Raw genomic sequence first — 20945 nt, 5'->3', positions numbered from 1 at the left:
TGTTGCAATTAAACTTCCGGCCACTAGATGGCGGCAGTCCTTTCGTCCTACAGAAGCTAAAAAGGATAATAAACCGAGGACGAGAGGATACAGTCGACTCCAGCAGCTTTTAAAGTTGATGTTTTAGACATATTTTGGTTTCAAAAACAAATGAAAGGAGTTACGACTTCATCAAGAGTCATGTGGTCTGTACATTCTGCAACACCAGAGTCAAGTACTTGACAATACTACAAATATATACTTGTTACTACAGTATCACAATATAACATATTGATGCTCGTGGATTGTGATACTTATCGTATCAGTAGATTATAAGACCAGAAATCAAAACTGCTTTGAGCATTCTTGGGCTGATGGCTACATTAATCTGTCCCTCGAGAAATAAAGTGGGAGAAAAAGTAGAGTTCTATTTCTTTAATACTCCTAAATGTACATTTGTATATAGAAGATAGAGAAGAAGAAGAGTTTGCCTTTATTAGTCCCACAAGGGGATTTTTTTGTTTACAGGTGAAAAGAAAAAAATACAATAAGCAGATATACATTTTTTTTTAAAGAAAAATAAACAGTACATTTAGCATTTAGCATTCTTGCGCTGATGGCTACATTCAAAAAGTATTTCCTCTGTCAGGAAAAATGAAGAAAAAGTGGGTTTCTACGTATTTTTTAATAATTTACAAAACTTTTTCAAGAGAGAGAGATCAACTCTGAATCAAGCTACCTTGTGCAGATGGCTACATACATGACATTAACTCTATCACTCCAAATTGGAGAGGAAGAGAAAATGGGATTTTATTACTTGAATACTCATAAATTATTAGAACTTTAAAAAAAAAAAAAAAGGATAAATCAACATTTAGTGAAGGCACTCTGATAAGCACATTAAACTGTCTAATCCAGAATAATATTGCTTTCAGTAAGCAGCACCGTTGTGCTAATGACTACATACACATCTTATGATAGAATAGATGCAAGAAAACTCTTAGAGTTTTTAACTAAACTTTTACATTTTAGATCAGTCAAAGAAAAACATAAAAAAAAACCAACACTAATCCTGTCAATCTCAATTACAATTAGGGAATGTGAGCAATAGAACATTTACACAAAAAAGGAGAAACAATTCATAATTAAATCAAATTAAAAGTAGATTTTTAACAGTTTTTTATGAATGTATCTTTATTAATCTTGATATTAATGCTATTAAGCTAAACCTTTTTTGATAAAATCATCTTTTTTTATATTTATATTAACATAAATCAACTTTAGTTAAGAATATTTGAATTTAAGGGTTCAATTATTGTTTTATTACAACAAAATATGCGTTTATTTTGTCAGATTCTTTAAATATAACTCGTTTTTTAACAACGTTTGACTGGACTTCAAAAGTCGCACAAAAGAAAGAGTCATTAGTCACACATGCAGTCAACTCTCCAAGCTTATTGAACTTTCTACCGCCTGATCACAACCAGATCGGACAAAAGACATCCTCCTCCCTTCATCCTTCATCGCTCCGTCGATCACCCGTCGCCCCGGCGTCGCCGCTAACAAGCTCGGACAAGTGTTCTAAAGGTGGAATACTTCAGCTCCAGCCGAGCTCCAATGGCGCGTCACGATACTCACGGGGGAGGCGGAGCCAGACAGGAAAGTCGAGTTTCCTGGCACACCGACTCACTCGAAACACGCTTCGCTAATAAACAATTACTCGGATTACACCGGCGTGACGCCTCGTAAACACACATCCAAACTACACCTGAATCTTTTGGGGCGCGACCGCCAAAAAGGAACGACCTCATACCGGAACCGCCGCGTCTGGCACATTGGCGGCCCGCCAGCCATACTTTGACGAGGTTTTTAATGAAGAACATTATGACGAGGCTTCACCTCCTTCGCGGAGAAGAATAGAACGTCTGACAAACTGAGGACTTTGTTTTCCTTCAATCCGGAACAAATGTTCCTCTTCCCGCCTCCGGGCGAATTGTGAGCATCAGCGCCACAGAACTCCCAGAGAACCTTTTTTTTTATTATTTCCTCTCTATGTGGAAGTCCCAGAGTGGTTCAGTAAACTTTTACTCTTTTCTGATTTGAATTACGTCCGAGACAAGAGCAGATCTTTATTTGCAGCTGGAGATGAACAAGAGCGTGTCGTCGGCAAATCGAGACATAATAGAACAAAACCCCCCGATTTTACACAATAACAACCATATGTAACGACTAAATATAACTATAAATCTTATTAAACTTCTCGGGACCTTGGCTCCCGTATGATGGTTTTGATTTATTTAATTTGCTGTCTTTGATGTCACATGGTGTCTTTGAAGTGAATTTTACTGTGGATTTTATTTCTATACAATTACAAATATCCACATTCTTTAATAAGATCAAAATATGAGAAGAAATGTAATCAAATTTGATTTAAGAATTCTTGATGTTCATAAAAACTTCTTTATTCTGCCATTTTGACTTAATTAAAAAGCAACATTTTCGTTATGATAAACCCTCAACATATTGATGTCCAGATTGTTTTTATTCAATACGACAGAAGACAATAAAAACAACAACAATATATAAATATACATTTATATATATTTAAAATTGGAACAAAACACCCATGAAAACTACTATTTTTATTTGATTTTTGCTTTGAATTTGATTCAATTATCACTCTACATTATTCAAGAACTTCTCGTCAAAATTGTATTTAATTCTTTAAAGAATTTTATGCATTTTCACATTTGTAAAAATAGACATTTATCCTGCCATTCTGACTGACTTGTTATTATCTTTAAAATATAAGTATTTAAGTATTTTAACGGATTTTATAAGTGTTTTTTATACTTAGATAAATGGTGTATTCAAAGTGAACTTTGCTGTGAATTTGCTTTTATTTAAATAGATATAAAATAAAATAAAAATCCAAAGAAGCTAAATTTATCATAAAAAAACAACATTATATTATATTCTACTAAAGATTTTAATTACACAATGTAATAACATTTTTACTAACCTTTAAAATGAAAATGAATTTAATGTGTAATTTTCCCCTTTTACGCCTCTCGGTAAAATCATTCAGAGATTTCCTGATGTTTCTTATCACATTTTTACTGATGACATCCAGCTCTACTGCTCTTTTGATCCAACTGAGCCCCAGAGGCTGAACAGCTTAGTCAATTGTTTGCTAGAAATCAAACAATGGCTGAGTGAAAACACTTTACAGCTAAATGTGGACAAAACTGAAACTCTGGTGATTGCTCCTGATGATAAGGTTCCAGGGTTGAGTCAGTACTTGGGTGACTTAGGTCAGTCTGTCAAACTGAGCCTGAGAAACCTGGGTGTTGTATTTGATAAAGACATGTCTCTTGTTCAACACTGTAGAAAACTGACCAGAAACTGTTTCCTTCAACTGATAAAAATCTCTAAACTTAGGAAAATGTTGTCACAACATGATCTGGAGCTTGTAATCCATGCGTTTGTTTCTTCTCGTCTGGACTATTGTAACAGTTTGTTTTCATGTCTTAACAAGAAGGATCTGTCTCGTCTGCAGTTGATACAGAACTCTGCAGCGAGAATTCTGACCTGCTCTAGTAGAAGAACTCACATTTCTCCGGTCCTTAAAACTCTTCACTGGCTTCCAGTTTCTTTCAGGATCAACTTTAAAATTCTGGTTCTTATTTTCAGATCTATTCATGGTCAGGCTCCTCCTTACATCACTGATCTGATCCAGACTTACACCCCAGCTCGGGCTCTGAGGTCTGTGGATCAGAATCTACTGATGGTTCCTGAACACTGTTCAGGACCAGAGGAGAGAAATCTTTTCAGGCTGTTGCTCCTAAGCTTTGGAACGATCTTCTTCTCTCTTTGCGCTTGATGGATCTACTGACTCCTTCAAGAAACATCTTAAGACGTTTTTATTTGTTCAGGCTTTTCCTTGAATTTCTCGAACTCCTGTTGTGTTATCAGTTTTATCTTGATCTTTAAAGTATATACTTTATTGAATATGGTTTTGATTGTTTAAGCGCTTTGTGACCCTGGTCTGGAAAAGCGCTATATAAATACAATTTACATACTTATTTACTTTATTTATTACAGTAGTAATGATTATATCTATATATTTTGAACTAAAATTAAGAAAAATTTACTTAAGAATTTATACTTTTATTAATAAAAAAATGTATTTAATTAATTGTTTAATGAGGGATTATTGTTGAATAATGCAATGAATAAAAATGAATTAAAAAAACATTAATAAAAAGACTGATTAAAAAGTGTAGATTTATACTAAAAATGACAATTTTACTATAAACAACTTTAATTTTGATTCCTTTAAATTCATTTCCAGACATTTTTGCAGCGACACATGTAAAACAGTGTCTGGATCGTCGACATTTTTTGCGTCTGCGTCGAGAACAAAACCCACATTCAGCCAAAAAAAATTGAAGCAAAAAAAGTAAAGGTTCATGAGGCGTGTCCAGAGTCCACAGCACCTGTAACACCTCAAATAAACACTCCGATTGCCTCTCGCCATCCACGAGACCAGGCCAACGCCGTGATGAATGCGTTGACCTCTGACCTCTGATTTAGCAAACAACAGGATATTTCCATAAACAGTCCAGACGTCGACCCGACACACCACCACTGTCTCGCTGAGTCGTCAGGAAATAAATCCAATAAACCTTCGCGTTTTAATTACAGGAAACTCAGGACCAGCAATTTATCCCGACGTTCCGATAATTCGAGCGTATTAATCCCATTAGAGGAAAACGGTGTCCGCTGCCGGCGATCCTTGGGAAAAAGTCGCCGAAAAACCTATAATCGAATAATTTTTTTTCCCCCCCCGATAACAGACCATAGTCTTGTCATTAGCGCCGTCAATGAAAGCCTTGTGGCGTCGGCGGTGAGTAACGCCGGCGCGAGTGAGAGGACAGGAATGATGGTGTTCCCAGGGACTCCCGGAGGTCGAAAGGTCACGCTGTGTTTTTTTTTTGTTAGATCGAAAACTTGTGACCTCGGTTTCCTGCGCTGGAGGATCGTGAGTCACGAGCGAGACGAGGACAAATGTTCAGAGTTGCAAAATTTTTTAATTCATTTAATATTTACTCAAATATAACCGAAGTGGAGTTTAAATAGTTGTAGTTTTTACGCTTTATTTACTGTTATATGACTCTTTTTTTTATATATGAATAATAAGCATTTTTTATACTTAAGGAATTGTGTAATTGCTGTGATTTTACTTTTATTTAAAGACACTTTGAGAAATCTAAATTAATCTGTCAGTAGCTGAATTAAAAACAATATATTTAAATCTGATGTAGATTTCACAAATCTTAACAAAATGTAATTTGTTATTAACCATTTGAACATTTATTATTTTTCCCTTTTATTTGCAGTTGACTATATTTATTCACAACTGAATTGAATATTTATTATTTATGCTTTACAGTAAATCTATAAATAATCTATATTTAAAACAAAATCTAGGAGTTAAAAAGGAATCCGCTCCAGGATTTCCTTCTCTCCTCTCAAACTCTTTAATGAACTATTGACAAGAACCTGTTGCTGATTGACTCAAACACCTTTAAATTGACTCTTTTTCTTTTTACCTCCTTTTGTTAGCAACACAACCAAGAACCTGTTGCTGGTTTTATTTCTTTGTCTGATCCAAGAACCTGTTGCTGGTTTTATTTCTTTGTCTGATCCAAGAACCTGTTGCTGGTTTTATTTATTTGTCTGATCCAAGAACCTGTTGCTGGTTTTATTTATTTTTCTGATCCAAGAACCTGTTGCTGTTTTTTCCCCATTGTCCGATCCAAGAACCTGTTGCTGTTTTTTCCTATTGTCCGATCCAAGAACATCCTGTCACTTGTTACCCTGATTTATTGTCCTTTTTCTACTCCAGACAACCTCACGTTTATAAAATATAACTTAAGAGTATCTTTTTTAAGAGTATCTTTTGTAACTTCTACTGTATGTCAATCTTTTGACTCACGGATCTTGCAATGCCTTGTGGGAAATCTTAGGACAAAAATTAATGTTCGAAAGTTGTCTATCATGATTTAATGCAATTAAAAACAAAAACATCTACTGTATATTGTTTTTTATGTATATAAATATATATTTTTAAACATATTTTATATAAATAAAAAAGGTGAATAATTCTCTAAAGGAAAAAAAGAGGCAGAAATAGACATTAAACATATCTTTTACAAACAATTTAATAATGCGTTTAGATTGTTTGAATATTTGTTAAATAGTGTTTACTTTGTTTTATATAAAAATCACATAAAACAAGATGAGGAATTGTTCTTAAAAAGGCAGAAATAAGGGAGAAAAATAACTTGTAAAACATAATCTTTACAAGAAATTTCATAGGTTGAGAAGAAAAATGTTTCAAATGTTTTAAATATTTTATATAAATATTAATCACAAACAAGGTGAAGAAAATGCTCTTAAAAAAAAAGCAAATAAAGGCAGAAAATTGCGAAAAATACCCTAAACATAACCTGTACAAACAATTTTAGGAGAAAAATGTATAAAATATTTGAAATATTTTTTACATATTTTATATCAAAATAAATCACAACAAATAAGGTTAAGATTTGTTCTAAAAGAGGAAAGAATACCTAAAACACATTTTTAACAATTTATTAATACATATACTGTATAATATTTTAAATATTTTTTTTGTTAGATATTTTATTAAAATATAAATCACAACGAACAAAGTGAATAATTTCTCTTGAAAAAGGCAAATGAACAACAGAAAAAAAGTAAAGCCTTAAAACTTTTACAAAACAATTTAATAAAACGTTAATTGGAAAAATGTTTATATTTTAATTAACATAAATTAATCAAAAATAAAGTGAAGAATTGCTCTAAAAGTCAAATAAGTCCTAAACCTCACTTTTTAAATCAAATTAATAAACAGTTTAGCATTTTTTCAGAATTTCTTTTAAAATATTTGTGAAATGTTATTTTATATTTTTTGTATAAAAGAATAAATCACAAAAAGCTGAATAATGGCTGTAAAAAAGGGCAATTAAAGTGGATAAAATTATGAAAACGATCCCTTAAACTTTGGCAAACGATGAAATAATCTTATTTAGAATAAGAATGTTATATAGAATACAATATTTGTGATTCATTAAAAAAAAAAAAAATGTTTTGACATTAATCCACTTGTACGATGAAGTCAACAGGTCTAGAGAAGATGTTGCAACAGTTCCCCGGGCCCCGCCGAGAGGAATCCCGAGGCCCCCGAGGAGGAAGTGTGGGTGATCAGCCATCGGGACCAGGACATGTGGTGGAGGTCAAGGGTCAGCTCACCCCCATATCTGGCTCCCCCGCACCAGCGCACACAGGAAGTTGCGAGCAAACACACAGGAGCATGTACACACATGTGTGTACACACACACACACACACACTGAAGAGGATTCTCCAGAAACTCCCCCCTGGAGCACCAGAGATGACCTGCAGCTCATAAACCCGGCCCACCCAGAGAGAGCGAGGCGGGGGGACGACACTAGCCTGCAGCGCTCCTGACCAACTGGTCGTCCAGAGAAATAACGCTGACCTTGCGTTCATCTGTTGCCGCATCTCTGAGGAAATCAGAGGGATTAATGGTTTGCGACAAGAAAGTTCTGAAGTCGCTGGTTTGACGTCACGAGTCTCGGGTCGCGGATGACGTCAAGGATGGCACTGACGTGTCCCCAAAGGTCGGAGGTCGTGACGCATTCGTCACCAGGGGCCGCAGGGAAAGAAAAGATCATTTGTTTTCTGTTTAATTGATCATTACTGTCGGAAGTGCGTTTTATTTTGAAAGAAATACTTCATTTTCTTCATTAGCCTGTGACTCAATAAACTCTTTATGAGACTATGAAAGGTTTTTTTGTTTGTTTTTAAGTCAATAAAAGTTTCTTCAATTAACCACAAAAAAATGACTTAAAGTACTTTGACTTCAACACCCCCCACCCCCCCATGAAAAAAACGACAGCAAAACTAGACTGAAACATTTCAATAAAATGATTCAAAACTTTTAAAAACTTTATTCATAAAACATTTTAGTTGTACTTCATTTTTCCATTACATACATTTTTACTTCAACTGAAAAAACCCTCCAAAAACGACTGAAAGATTGTTTGATTTCAATAAAAAAAAGATTCAAAACTTTTATTTAAACTTTATTCATAAAAGAAAAACAATTTAATTCATTTTCAATTAAAAACTACTTCACAATTTTTGTTTTACTTCATTCCATTTTTTTTTCCATTACATAGCATTTTCACTTCAACTGAAAAAAACATCTCAAATGAAACATTCAAAACGTTTTTTCTTAACTTAATTCAAAGAAAAAGTCATTTATTTTCCTATTCAATATGAAAAAGAATTCAACACTTTAGTTTTACTTTTTACAAAAAAGAAAACAACTTTCCAATTTTTTTCCATTTAAAAAAGCAAACAATTTCAAAAACGACTTTCAAACTTTACTTAAATTCAATAAAATACAAGAATAAAAAAACAACAAACATATTGTTAATTCAAACAAAAACACAAATGTTTTCAATTAAAAAAAAAAGAATATATTTTTCGATTTAAACTTTTTTGAGCTTAAACAATATACACTCATGTTCTACCCATATTTTGACACAAACAATATTACTTCAATTAAAGGAAACTATTTCAATTAACAAAAACACATTCGTCACTCTCACTATTTGTCGCCGTACTGCTCGCTGTAAAATTGCTAAAAAAAAAAGAAGAATCAAATTAAAATGAGTGGAGCTGCTTGGGGGAGGTCTGAGAAGCTCTGATGGCTTATTTAGCTCCAAGTTAGCCTCCACGCTAGCTACTTTTGATTTTCTTCCTGTTAAATAAACATAAGGATTGATATTTTTTTTTTAAATAAACAATGATGGATGTTGTAGTTCAGGGCTGAACAAGCTGCAGCTTCACCAGAAACGTTTCTTTGACCCGAACAAAAAATGGCTCCTTTCAGAACCAACTTTTCTTTGCTTGTCCAGAGTTAGCAAACAGAGGTTTGAACAGAGCGTGGCTTATACACAGGAAGTGTTTGGTACTGAAAGATGTTAGGGGCGTGTGTGTGTGTGTGTGTGTGTGTCTGTGTGTGTGTGTGTGTGTGTCAGAGGAAACAACAGAGTGTTGACTGTTCAGAATCCCACCCCAGATGCAGGCTTCATTAATGAGCGGCGGTCTGGTCGTGAACTTGTGGCCTGGTCAAATAATGAGTTTGTTTGTGTTGCCCCCCCCCCCTAAAAAAGAGGAAAATTTGTTCGCACTTGTTTAGGTTGTGACTGAAAGAATTTTTGTTTTTGTGTTGTGAGTCCATCGGAGCAGATGTGTGTGTGTGTGCGGCCAGATGTGCTCGACACCTGCAGTGAAGCCGTCAGTGTGATAAAGACAACTTCTGCCCGGGACCCTGAACTCACCACGACTACTTCACAATCCGAAAAAAACAAAAAAAAACACACTTTGATTAAATCCCTCGACAGGTTTTTTTCATCTCCGTCTGATGAATTTTGAAACAATTTGAGTTTGTGTTTTTTTTTTCTCCGTAGTTGCTCATCTGTCGGGAGAAAATGTTCACCGAGGAGCAGAGCAGGTGGCCCGGTTTTTACATGTTCTTAAACGCATCACAATGATCAATATTACTCTCGACGTGTTACTTAGAGCCAGCTTGCTCATTTACATTCGCATTCTGGTGGGTTTTTTCTTTTTTTTTTTCCAAACATTTCTTTTGCTTCAGAATTTGCTCCCTAATCCACATGATCACGACTTTCATTTCATTTTTCTCACGATGGATGAATAAACTTTGACTGTACTCCACACAACTGCTTCTCAAATCTCCTCTTATCAGGAATGTAACCATTATAGGATAATAAATAAGATTTAAAGCAATTACTTTGGCTTTGGTTTCAAGTTCATGTTGCGCAATCATCAGCATTTACTGGAAAACTCTTCAAAAAGTCTGATTTATTAGGAATAAATTACATGTATTTTCTCATTTGCGTTTATTTTGTTCAACATTTTACCCTTTTAAGTACAAAAAGTAAATGTTTTTCTGTGCATTACATTTCTTTGATACTTCTAATCCCCTTAATGATATCTATTAGATGATATACTGTATATTTTATATATAAATATATATTAGACGCTATAATTCTGAATTTGGGGGCAGGAGCAGGGTGAAAGGATGATATTATGTTAGTCTTTGTATCGTTTACTTTGGTTATTTCCTTTGATTCATGTTTTAACATTTGCACTTTGCTTGTGTTTTTATGAAATAATCGTCTGCTGAGAACTGAAAATCTGTGACCACTATTTAATATCGTGTATTTCATTTACGTGATTTTTGTCTCTAGAATCAACTTTACGTTTGCTAACAACATTCTTCCAGGCCTCTAAGTGTTTTTTTTGTGTGTTTATCAAGTATTTATGTCCGATTATATGGCCTTCGATCAATCGGTTTGTTTTATTGTACTTTTTTTTTTTTTAGTTACATTTTTGTTACAGAAGCTCAGAATGTTTATATAATAGATGTCGTACCTTGGTTGAGAACAATGGTCTCCGATTTTGGGGGCGGGACAATTTACTTTTTCAATATAATCCAGATATTTTGGAGTGATTTTGTTGAAGAAATTCACCTGATTATAATTTCATGAGCTAATTGCTTGAAAATATATATATATTTTTTTTGTTGCTAGTGTGGTTTTCATATTAGTTTACTTTTATTAACTTATTTGTTCTATTTGTCGAGTTTTTTTGTCCAACTGTGTGATCTATTAATTTGTGTAGTTGTACCCTTTTTTCCGCTATTTTGTATATAGTATAATTCTGAGCTGCTCTAGTAGAAGAACTCATATTTCTCCAAACTTTAAAACTCTTCACTGGCTCCAGTTTCTTTCAGGAATAACTTTAAAATTCTGGTTCTTACTTTCAGATCTATTCATGGTCAGACTCCTCCTTACATCACTGATCTGATCCAGCCTTACACCCCAGCTCGGGCTCTGAGGTCTTTGGATCAGAATCTACTGATGGTTCCTGAACACGGTTCAGGACCAGAGGAGAGAAATCCTTCCAGACTGTTGCTCCTAAGCTTTGGAACGATCTTCCTCTGTGTTTGATGATCTACCGACTCCTTCAAGAAACATCTTAAGATGTTTTTATTTGTTCAGGCTTTTCCTTGATTTTCTGGAACTCCTGTTTTGATATCAGTTTTATCTTGACCTTTAAAATATATACTTTATTGAATATTGTTTTGATTGTTTAAGCGCTTTGTGACCCTGGTCTGGAAAATCGCTATACAAATAAAAATTACTTACTTACTATTTGTTATTTAAACTAGTGAAAGCATAAATAGATATTACTTAATAGTGAGAACAACGGTGTCAGATTCAGGGTGAGAACATAAGTCGGTTCCTCCTGATGGTTAAAAATATTCAACACAAAATCACCTGATGATGACTAAAAGTGGGTTAATTCTAATGAGTTTGTTTTCTCTTCTGGCAGAATTGATTGGAGGCAAAGTGAGTCAGTGGCGCGAGCGCCCGCTAACCGGATCAGCGAAGGCATGCGTACGTGTGAGCGGCGATTGTGCGGAGGTCACACCATAACTCAAGACCAGATTCCTGGTGGCGGACGAGGGCGGATGATAACAACATTCCTTGCGATGCCCAGTTTGAAAATGCAGATGTCAGATATTCCTCATGCTTCCCCTTCTCTCCTCCACACTTGATCTCACTGATTTATTCATTTTCTGTGTTGCTCTGCCAAACCGGACAATGGCGTCTTTCATAGAGGAGGTCGTGTTCCCACTGGCGGTCCCTTGGCCGGCGTCCCCCGGAGCCCCTCATTCATCAGGGCCGGTTTGATACCACCAGGCCATGGTTTTTTTTTTTCTTTTTTTTTTTTAAAGGGGCCCCGAGATAAAAAATGACGTTGATGGTGATTATGGAGCGACTGGTACTGAACAGATAACACACACAAAAACACACACACTGAGCCGACACACAACGACGTAGAAGATTCATGCACTTCGTCAATAGTCGGAGCAACGACGTACACAAATGTATTGTGAGTCGGATAGTATTTTTCATAGAGCAGTTGAATCCATCGACATCAGATCTGGTAAAAGTTCTTTAGTATCAAACTGACCATTAATGTTTTTAATGACTATTAATTATATTACTACTATAACTTGATTGAAACATTTATTCCCTACTTTTTCATTTTGATGGGTTTTATATTCTTTATAGTGCTTTTATATCAGATTTAATAAATGAAATGTATATAGAATTCAAAATGACACCATTTATTTAATGGAGTTTGTGTTCTATTTTAATTGAAGTAGGTAGTAGTAAGTAAGTAAGTAAAAAGTTACAATTGTACCAGTTTATTTTCATGTCTTAAAAAGAAGGATCTGTCTCGCCTTCAGTAAATACAGAACTCTGCTGCGAGAATTCTGACCCGCTCTAGTAGAAGAACTCACATTTCTCCGATCCTTAAAACCCTTCACTGGCTGCCAATTTCTTTCAGGATCAACTTTAAAATTCTGGTTCTTACTTTCAGATCTATTTATGGTCAGACCTTCCATCAGTGATCTGATCCATAATTTTGATTCTAATAAAATACATTTAGTTGTAATGTGGTAGTACAATTCTGTTAGCCACTCGCTAAACTAACATCAAAATAAATTAGAGTTGACTAACATTCTCACTCTTTTTCAGGGCGAGAAGGTTGCGGGTTCCCTTCCCGCTTGAGTCAACCAGCAGCCTTTGTGCGTGGAGTTTCTATGCTCTCTCCAGAACTGCGTGGGTTTACTCCGGGCACTCCAGTTTCCTCCCATCGTCGAAACATGCGTACAAGCAGACGCTTGATTAAGAACTCCAGATGGTACCGTGCAAAGTAATGATTGCCAATATCTTCTACCTGCTTGAGACCTTGGCTCCTTTAAGGATTGAATGATGAACCGCAAATGGATAAAGTGTTGGTTGGTACGGGCACAAATCCTGATAGTTTCCGTATTTCTTGGACTTTATAAACGGATTCAATTTATAGCCTTCAGTTTGAAATCCACTTCGTAAGTATGTTTCTTAACGAGTCCTACGATCTTAGCGATTGTAGGACTAGATCGATTAAGCGGAGCGGCTAAGTAGCTAACCAAAGTCTTGCTAAAACAATTGCACGGATCTATGGGCGCCATGTACCCCATAACATCGGTTCAACATCAGAAAGTACAACCAGAATTTATGCTTAAATTGGAATATAAGGGCGATTTCTATACTAGAGATCTACTCCAAGACTCAGTCTAAAGGGTCCTCCCACGACCTCTTATCCTGGTGACCCCGTGACTGTGAAGGAACTAGCAAAGTACTGTAGAGGATTAAACTAGCTAAGAAGCTACTTTCCGCTTACAGGATATTCAAAACTATCGCGGAAAAAGTCCTCAAATTGTACATTTTGTCTTTTTCTTGAGTGGAGTTTATTGGTGTCAATGGAACGATGTACTTTCGTTGCAAGAACAAGAACAACTCTGGTGTGACAACAACTTTGCTGATGTCTCAAGATGAAGGAATGGGAGTGGGAGGAAGAAATTGGGATAGAAAAAAAAAAAGTGCTTCAGTGAGTGGATGTAGAGATGAAGAAAAAAAAAGTCAAGTGAGGAGAGGGGTAAGCACGGGTCAGGTTGCCTCCCCCGGTACTTGCTCTCGGAGGCGGACTGCACTCAGTCTTAGAAAGAAGGCCTTTCTTTTCCGGAGGCCCTTTTGCTAATGCAATTGGAAGAAATTAGGATAATTAGGCTTCATATTGCAGATCCAGAATGTGAGGGGAGTGGGGGGGGGGGACAGGGCGAGCGAGCGTGGGTATTTGCTGACGTGAATAACTAGTTTTGCTAGTTTTGCTGTTTGCATTCTTGCCTTTATGACATTAGCGCTTAATCCAATAAAGACCTCACGGAATCATCTTCCCGATCATTTGACCGGCACAATCCGGATGTTCCCGAGATCAATATCATTCGTCTGAAATGAAACGTTTATTAAACTCTCAAACGCACGCTACGCTGATGTGAAGCTACTGAGTTTTTTTTCCTTCTTTCTATTTCACCTCCAAAACCTTGGAGACGATAGAGTGAAGTTCAACACAACGTATTGAAAGATGTCGTCGGCGTAGAGGAGTGCTTTTGGACATTAAAATTGCTACAATAAGAGAAGGGTTCGACATTTTTTGGGCGACATCCGTAGTATTTTAACTGCGACAACGAGTTAACCATCCCAAGAGAAGGAAGAAGTAAAATTAGACAACTCCTAGAGTTTATTTTTTTTGTACTTGGTTTCAAAGTAACAATTCTGCATTTCTGTAGCATTTTTTGACCTTACACTAACTTTAGACTGGCAATTAGATGGACCTACTTTTACATTTATTTTTCCAAATAATTAAATAATAATAATATCTAATTTCTATATTTCAAATTTGAAGGAATTTGTATTGCACTTTTGAATTCAATTTGTTTTGATACAGACTTATTATTATTATTATTTTTTCAAATGTTACATTTTTTTATTTTTTTTATAAGGCTCAAATTAAAACCATATTGAATTTAGTTATTTTTTAATAATAATGACTACTTTCTATATTGGAAATTTGAATTCATTGTTATTGAATTCAATTAGTTTTGTATTGAAAGGTAGAATTTGTTTTTTGTTTAGAAAATATTGAATTTAGAAAGTATTAAATATCACTATTTCTTATTCTTATTTAATTATTTACAAAAAGGTTATTCAACTTGTTGTATAGATTCTATTGAATAGTTGTTTTTTTTCCAAAAAAAAGAAGCAAGAAAAAAAAAAAAGCACAAAAATTCAACATTTTAAATCTGAAATGAAATGAAAAACTTTTTGATGGCACTTATTTACTTCCATAATCATTTTTCTGGAAGGTTTTTCATTAAACCGTCTTTGATGCGAACGCGCCTTAAATCTCAAGTCTGCAGTCCTGACACCACCACCATTAAAGCAGGACATGACACGACTAAGACGACACGTTTAAAAAAAACCTCAAGATCTAAAAACTGCGACGAAAACCCAAGTGAGTCGTCGGAGAAGCTTCACAAGCTGACCAAACACGGCATTAAGGAACGATTAGAAGGAGAATTGGTGTCGCGGGGATTGAAAGGAAGTGATGATGCAGCATGACGGCGTGAAGCTCACTGGAGGAGGAACATCCACGCCCTGCTGTTGGTGGAAAGAGGAGAAGGTCACGCCGAGAGCTCGACACGAGGCCTACACATCTTCCGACAAGAACTCATCTGCTGCTTGGTCCCCGTGGCCTCGTCAGAGACCAGAGACAAGAGCAAGTCGAGATCCTGTCAAATGCAATTTGATGTGTTCATGGTGAAATATAAAGATGTCAGTGTTTAAGATTAAATAATAAAAGTAAAACAGGGTTTTGTTGGATGAAGGATAAAAAAAACACAGAGATAATTAAGATAAATTCAGCCTCAATGAATGAAAAGAATTGTGTTATATTGCATTATTCAATTGGTTTTTATATTGAAAGCTTAAATTTGGATTTCTATATATTTCTAAATGATTGGATTTATAAAATTAAAAGATATTGATTTTATAGGGATCAAATTAAAATAATATTGAATTATAAGGCTCAAATTAACTTTTGTTGAATTCATAAGGTTCACAATAGAAAAATATTGAATTTCTACGGTTCAAAATAAAAAAATATAGAATTTATAAGGCTTCGATTAAAAATTAAAATTATTAATTAATTAATTAATTAAAAATATATAACATTTACAACGTTCAAAACTAAAAAATATTGAATTTGAAAGGTTCAAAATTAAAAACATTTTGAATTTACAAGGTTCAAAATTTAAAAAATGTTATTCATAAGGTTCAAATGAAAAAAAAGAGAATTTACAAGGTTCAAATTTAAAAATATTGAATTTATACGGTTCCAAAATAAAGAGGTTTTCAAGGCTTAAATAAATAAAATAAAAAAAATTAATTCATGAGGTTCAAATTAAAAAAATATCGAATTTATAAGGTTCAATATTTAAAAATATTGAAGGCTCAAATTAACTATTTTTTTTAATTCATAAGTTTCACAATAGAAAAATATAGAATTTATAGGGTTAAAAATAAAAAATATAGAATTTATAAAGCTTAAATTAAAAAATATAAAATTTGCAATGTTCAAAACTAAAGAAATATGGAATGTGAAACGTTCAAAATTAAAAACATTTTGAATTCATAAGGTTCAAAATTTTTTAAATATTGAATATATATGGTTCCAAAATAAAGAAGTTTTCAAGGCTTAAATAAAAAAAAATAGAATTAATAAGGTTCAAAATAAAAGCAAAATGAATTCACGAGGTTCAAATTAAAAAAAAAATTGAATTTCCAAGACTCAAATTAGCTACTTGAACGGCTAAAAAGATTTTGGCCCCTTGTGTGATTGAGTTCATATTGATTTCATGTTGTTATTGATTTATTTGTTCTTATCGTTCAATTTTTCTTCTTTTTTTTTTTCTAAAGGCGTCAGGTATGATAGGAATTTCCGCAACATCGATATGGCTTAGGAATGTCTCATTATCTAAGGCTGGTGGTCAAAGGTCGTATGAAGATAAACATGATAAAATAATATGTTTATTGAAATAATGGAGAAGCCAATAGGATATGAGTCTTGGGTCACATGCTTGCCTGCAGTTCCAGCATCCTTCTTCAAACGGGTCTAACAAACACATTTAGCAACTTAAAATAAATATTAAAACCACTATTTGAAACTTTTTTTTCAATCTATATTTGACTCGACTGGTCATTTCCCCCCGTTATTTAAGAAACATTTATACAGGACGAGACTTTACAAAACACTAAAAATAATCGCATATTATGAGTTTAAATAAAAAAAAAAAAAGTCTTTCCCGACAAAATATGGCAGGAGAGATTTACACTTGAGATTTGTGGTGCAATGTAATAAAAAGTTTTGCGAGCGAACAAGAAAAAAAAAAGATTGTCAAGGTTGTCGAGACACATAATTTGGGCCGTTAATCAGTCAGCGGCAGGAGAGGCGTCTCCCTCAGGAAGCAATTAGCCGTGTTGGACCAGTCGCTAATAAAACACTTGGGTTACAAGCTACACACAACCCAGCCAGGCCACTGTGTGTGTGTGTGTGTGTGTGTTTGTGTGTGTGCGCACAGTGACATTTAGCAGCAACACAGTAGCAGCTCCAGTGTTCCATCGCTGGGTGATATATTTTCTATTTAAACTTTCCAATAATGAGACGCAAATACCATAAGACTTTCTTTAGCACTTTAGCTCATTCATAGCAACCTCAACAATCGACATTTGGTTCTTGAAATGATAAAAAAGTCAGCGTAATTATTTACTTTTAAACTTGAGCTAAATTTTTCTGCATAGCCGCAAATTGATTGTACTTTTTTTTCAAAATAAATACAATGTTGAAGTTAGCGTTTGTGTTAGCGTGGTGATTATTAGTATACGAATCAGAAACTTTTATTGCCAGTTTTCATTCGCTGACTGAAAATTTTCCATTTAAACTTTCAAATAATGAGACGCAAATACCATAAGACTTTGTTTAGCGCTTAAGCTAATTTATAGCTTGTCTAAAAATTGAAATTTCAATCGTAAAGTCAAACAAATTTGTTTCTTGAAATCATAATAAAGTCAGCATAATAATTTACTTTTAAACTTGAGCTAAATTTTACTGCATAGCCGCAATTTTAATTGTACTTTTTTTTTTTTAATAAATACAATTTTGAGGTTAGCATTTGTGTTAGCACAGGGATTATTAGTATCGGAATATGAATCAGAAACTTTAATTGCCAGTTTTGCATCGCTGAGTGATATATTTTCTATTTAAACTTTCAAATAATAAGGCAAATACCAAACATAATACTTTCTTTAGCGCTTTAGCTCATTTATAGCATCTCAAAAATGGACATTTCAATCATAAAGTCAAACAAATTTGGTTCTTTTAATTACAATAAAGTCAGCGTTACTTTTTATTTTCAAACTTGAGCTAAAATCTGTGGAAGAGACGCGATTTGATTGTACTTTTTTTCTTTTTTTTAATAAATACAATTTTGATGTTAGCATTTGTGTTAGCGACGGTGATTATTAGTATACAAATCAGGAACTCTTATTGCCAGCTTTCCATCGCTGGGTGATGTATTTTCTATTTAAATTTTCAAATAATGAGGCAAATACCAAACATAAGACTTTCTTTAGCGCTTTAGCTCATTTATAGCATCTCAAAAAAAATCGACATTTCAATCTTAAAGTCAAAGAAATTTTGTTCTTTAAATCATAATAAAGTCTTTCAAGGGGCCTTCAAGTCAAAAGAAAGTATAAAAGGAGGTTTAACATGATGGGAAAACTTAAGGAAAAAAAAGGGTGGAAAAGGGCAGAAAAAATAAAGAATGAATAAAAAGTATATTGTAAAATAAGCTTATTTGGTAATTTTCAGTCAATCAATCAGTTGTATTTAAATCTATTTGAAGATTTTTTAGAAACAAGTTTAATATTTCATCAAAAGAAAAAATGTGAACTGAGTAATGCCATGACGTCATAAAATAAAGTTAAATAAGCTAATAAATTAATATTGGAAAAATGTATTTTCTAAAAATATTCCCCCCCCCAAAAAAAACATCAAACGAACATCTTTTGCAACTTAAATAGGTTAAATCAACAAAGTTTTTCCATTAGAAACTTTTATACATGATCTTTGATCGTCACGAGGGCCACACAATACAGTAAGAGGGCCCTCTTGTCTTTGTTGGAACCTTAGCAGCTACATTCAAGAATCAAAAATGTTAAATTATTGTTTGAATAAATCCATTTATTTAACCTTTTTTTTACACTTAATGTATTTGTTTTAGTTCTGGTTTCTATTTGAAAACTTCCCCAAAATTTCAGGGCTCTTGACATCATCAGAGCTACGAGCTTTTATTTTGACAACACATGCGTGTCTCCAGTCAATTGTTACTCTCGAGGTGTGTCCTCGGGCCAGATTTCCAACGCGCTGTGTGGTCCTCGCGAGGAGAATCTCTGAGCAAGAAAAAAAAAAAAAAAAAAAGCCTCTCCCTTCGTCAACACAACTCGAGTGTGTGTTCTCGACGCTCTCCGAGGATTGAGACGATTCCACTTCTCCCAGAGAAATGACTCAACGTAAAGCGAGGAAACGCCGCCACGGAACCTGAGACCGGGATGAGTTTTCAACAGCGAGTGGGTGAGATGAGTCAAGAGGATGATTTCAGCCTAAATGAGGATTTGACGGCAGGATCCAAGAGAAATGTTTTCGAGAGCAAGTGATGTAAGGGGGAAGACCAGGGCGAGGGATTGAATCACAGAAACAATTGAGGTCATCCGAGCCCAACACACACACTCGGGTGTACGTGACAGGTGCCTTGGTTTGACCTCCATGATGGTCTGAAATACACATCAGTCTCAAATGAAACTAACCTTCTTTAACTCTTAATTTCAACAACTTCCATCTGTAAAACATGTTAAAAAACACATTAGTTTATCCCAAAACTGTGTTAGTCTCCCCCTTTTTTTAATCCATCCCACTTCTGACACCATTTATAACTAAGACAACATCTGTGGCTTCTCTCCGCCTCCTTATATTTCACTTCTATGTTCCTCTTCACTGAGGTCCGCTTATTCATTCTAGGCCAGTCACGAAACCATCCCACTTCTGACACCATTTGGCTCAACAATTGATGTCTTTATTGGATTAAACTTGTGTTAAAACGTTGCCTTGAAAGAGCTTTAAAACTAATCTAACTCTGCTGTTGGTTTTTTTTTGTAAGTATCTTTTATAATGGTGTCATAACACCATCCCACTACTGACACCATTTGACGCAACAGTTGGGGTCATTAGTGGACTTAAAATATATGTTAAAAGTTCCCTTGAATGAGCTTTAAAACTAATCTAACTTTACTATTAGTATTTGTGTAATCATCAAAAAAACATCCCACTCCTGACACCATTTGATGCAACAATTGGTGTCTTTAGCAGAGTTAATATGTGTCCCAAAGTTGCCTCAAATAATAATAAATCTTCTTTTTTTGCATCTGTTATTATGGCCCCATGAATCCATCCTACTCCTGAGACTCAATAAAAAAGGAAACCCTTCTGTTAGCATTTGTGTTAGCATTTGTGTTAGCATCGTTTAGAATGGTCTCAAAAAAACATCCTACTACTGACACTATTTGACACAACAATTGGTGTCATTAGTTGAGTAAATATTTCTCACAAAGTTGCCTCAAATGAGTTCGAAAATAATAAAAAAAATCGGCTTCTTTGCATCTTTCATTATGGCCCCATGAAACCATCCTTCTCCTGACACAATTTGACGCAACAATCGGTGTCATGGGTGGTGTACGAGTCCAATATTCACCTCAAATTAATTCAGAAAATAATCAAAACTCAGATGTGTGGCACCTTTCTAATGGTCTAATGACACCATCCTACAACTGACACCATTTAACGCAACAATTGGAGTCATTAGTGGATTAAAAGTGTCTTTAAAAGTTGCCTTAAAGGAGCTTTAAAACCAATCAAACTCTGCTGTTAGTATTTGTGTTAACATATGTTATAATGGTATCATAACACCATCCAACTACTGACACCATTTGACGCAAAGTTGATTAAAATGTTTAAAATCAAATAAAACTGTTTAGCATTTTTTATAAAGGTCCCATTATACCATCCCTCTACTGAAACCATTTTACTGGACAATTGGTGTCATGAGTGGAGTTAATATTAGTCTTAAAGTTGCCTAAAAGTAGCGTAAAAAACGAATTAAACACTGCTATTAGCATTTGTGTTCACATCTTTTAGAATGGCCTTTTGATACTATCCTACTACTGACACCATTTGACACGACGATTGGTGTCAT

Source organism: Callionymus lyra, chromosome 15 (assembly GCF_982586985.1).
Source record: "Callionymus lyra chromosome 15, fCalLyr1.hap1.1, whole genome shotgun sequence".
In the NCBI taxonomy this organism is placed as follows: Eukaryota; Metazoa; Chordata; class Actinopteri; order Syngnathiformes; family Callionymidae; genus Callionymus; species Callionymus lyra.
The sequence above is the reverse complement of the archived record's forward strand: the minus strand, read 5'-3'. Positions refer to the sequence as shown.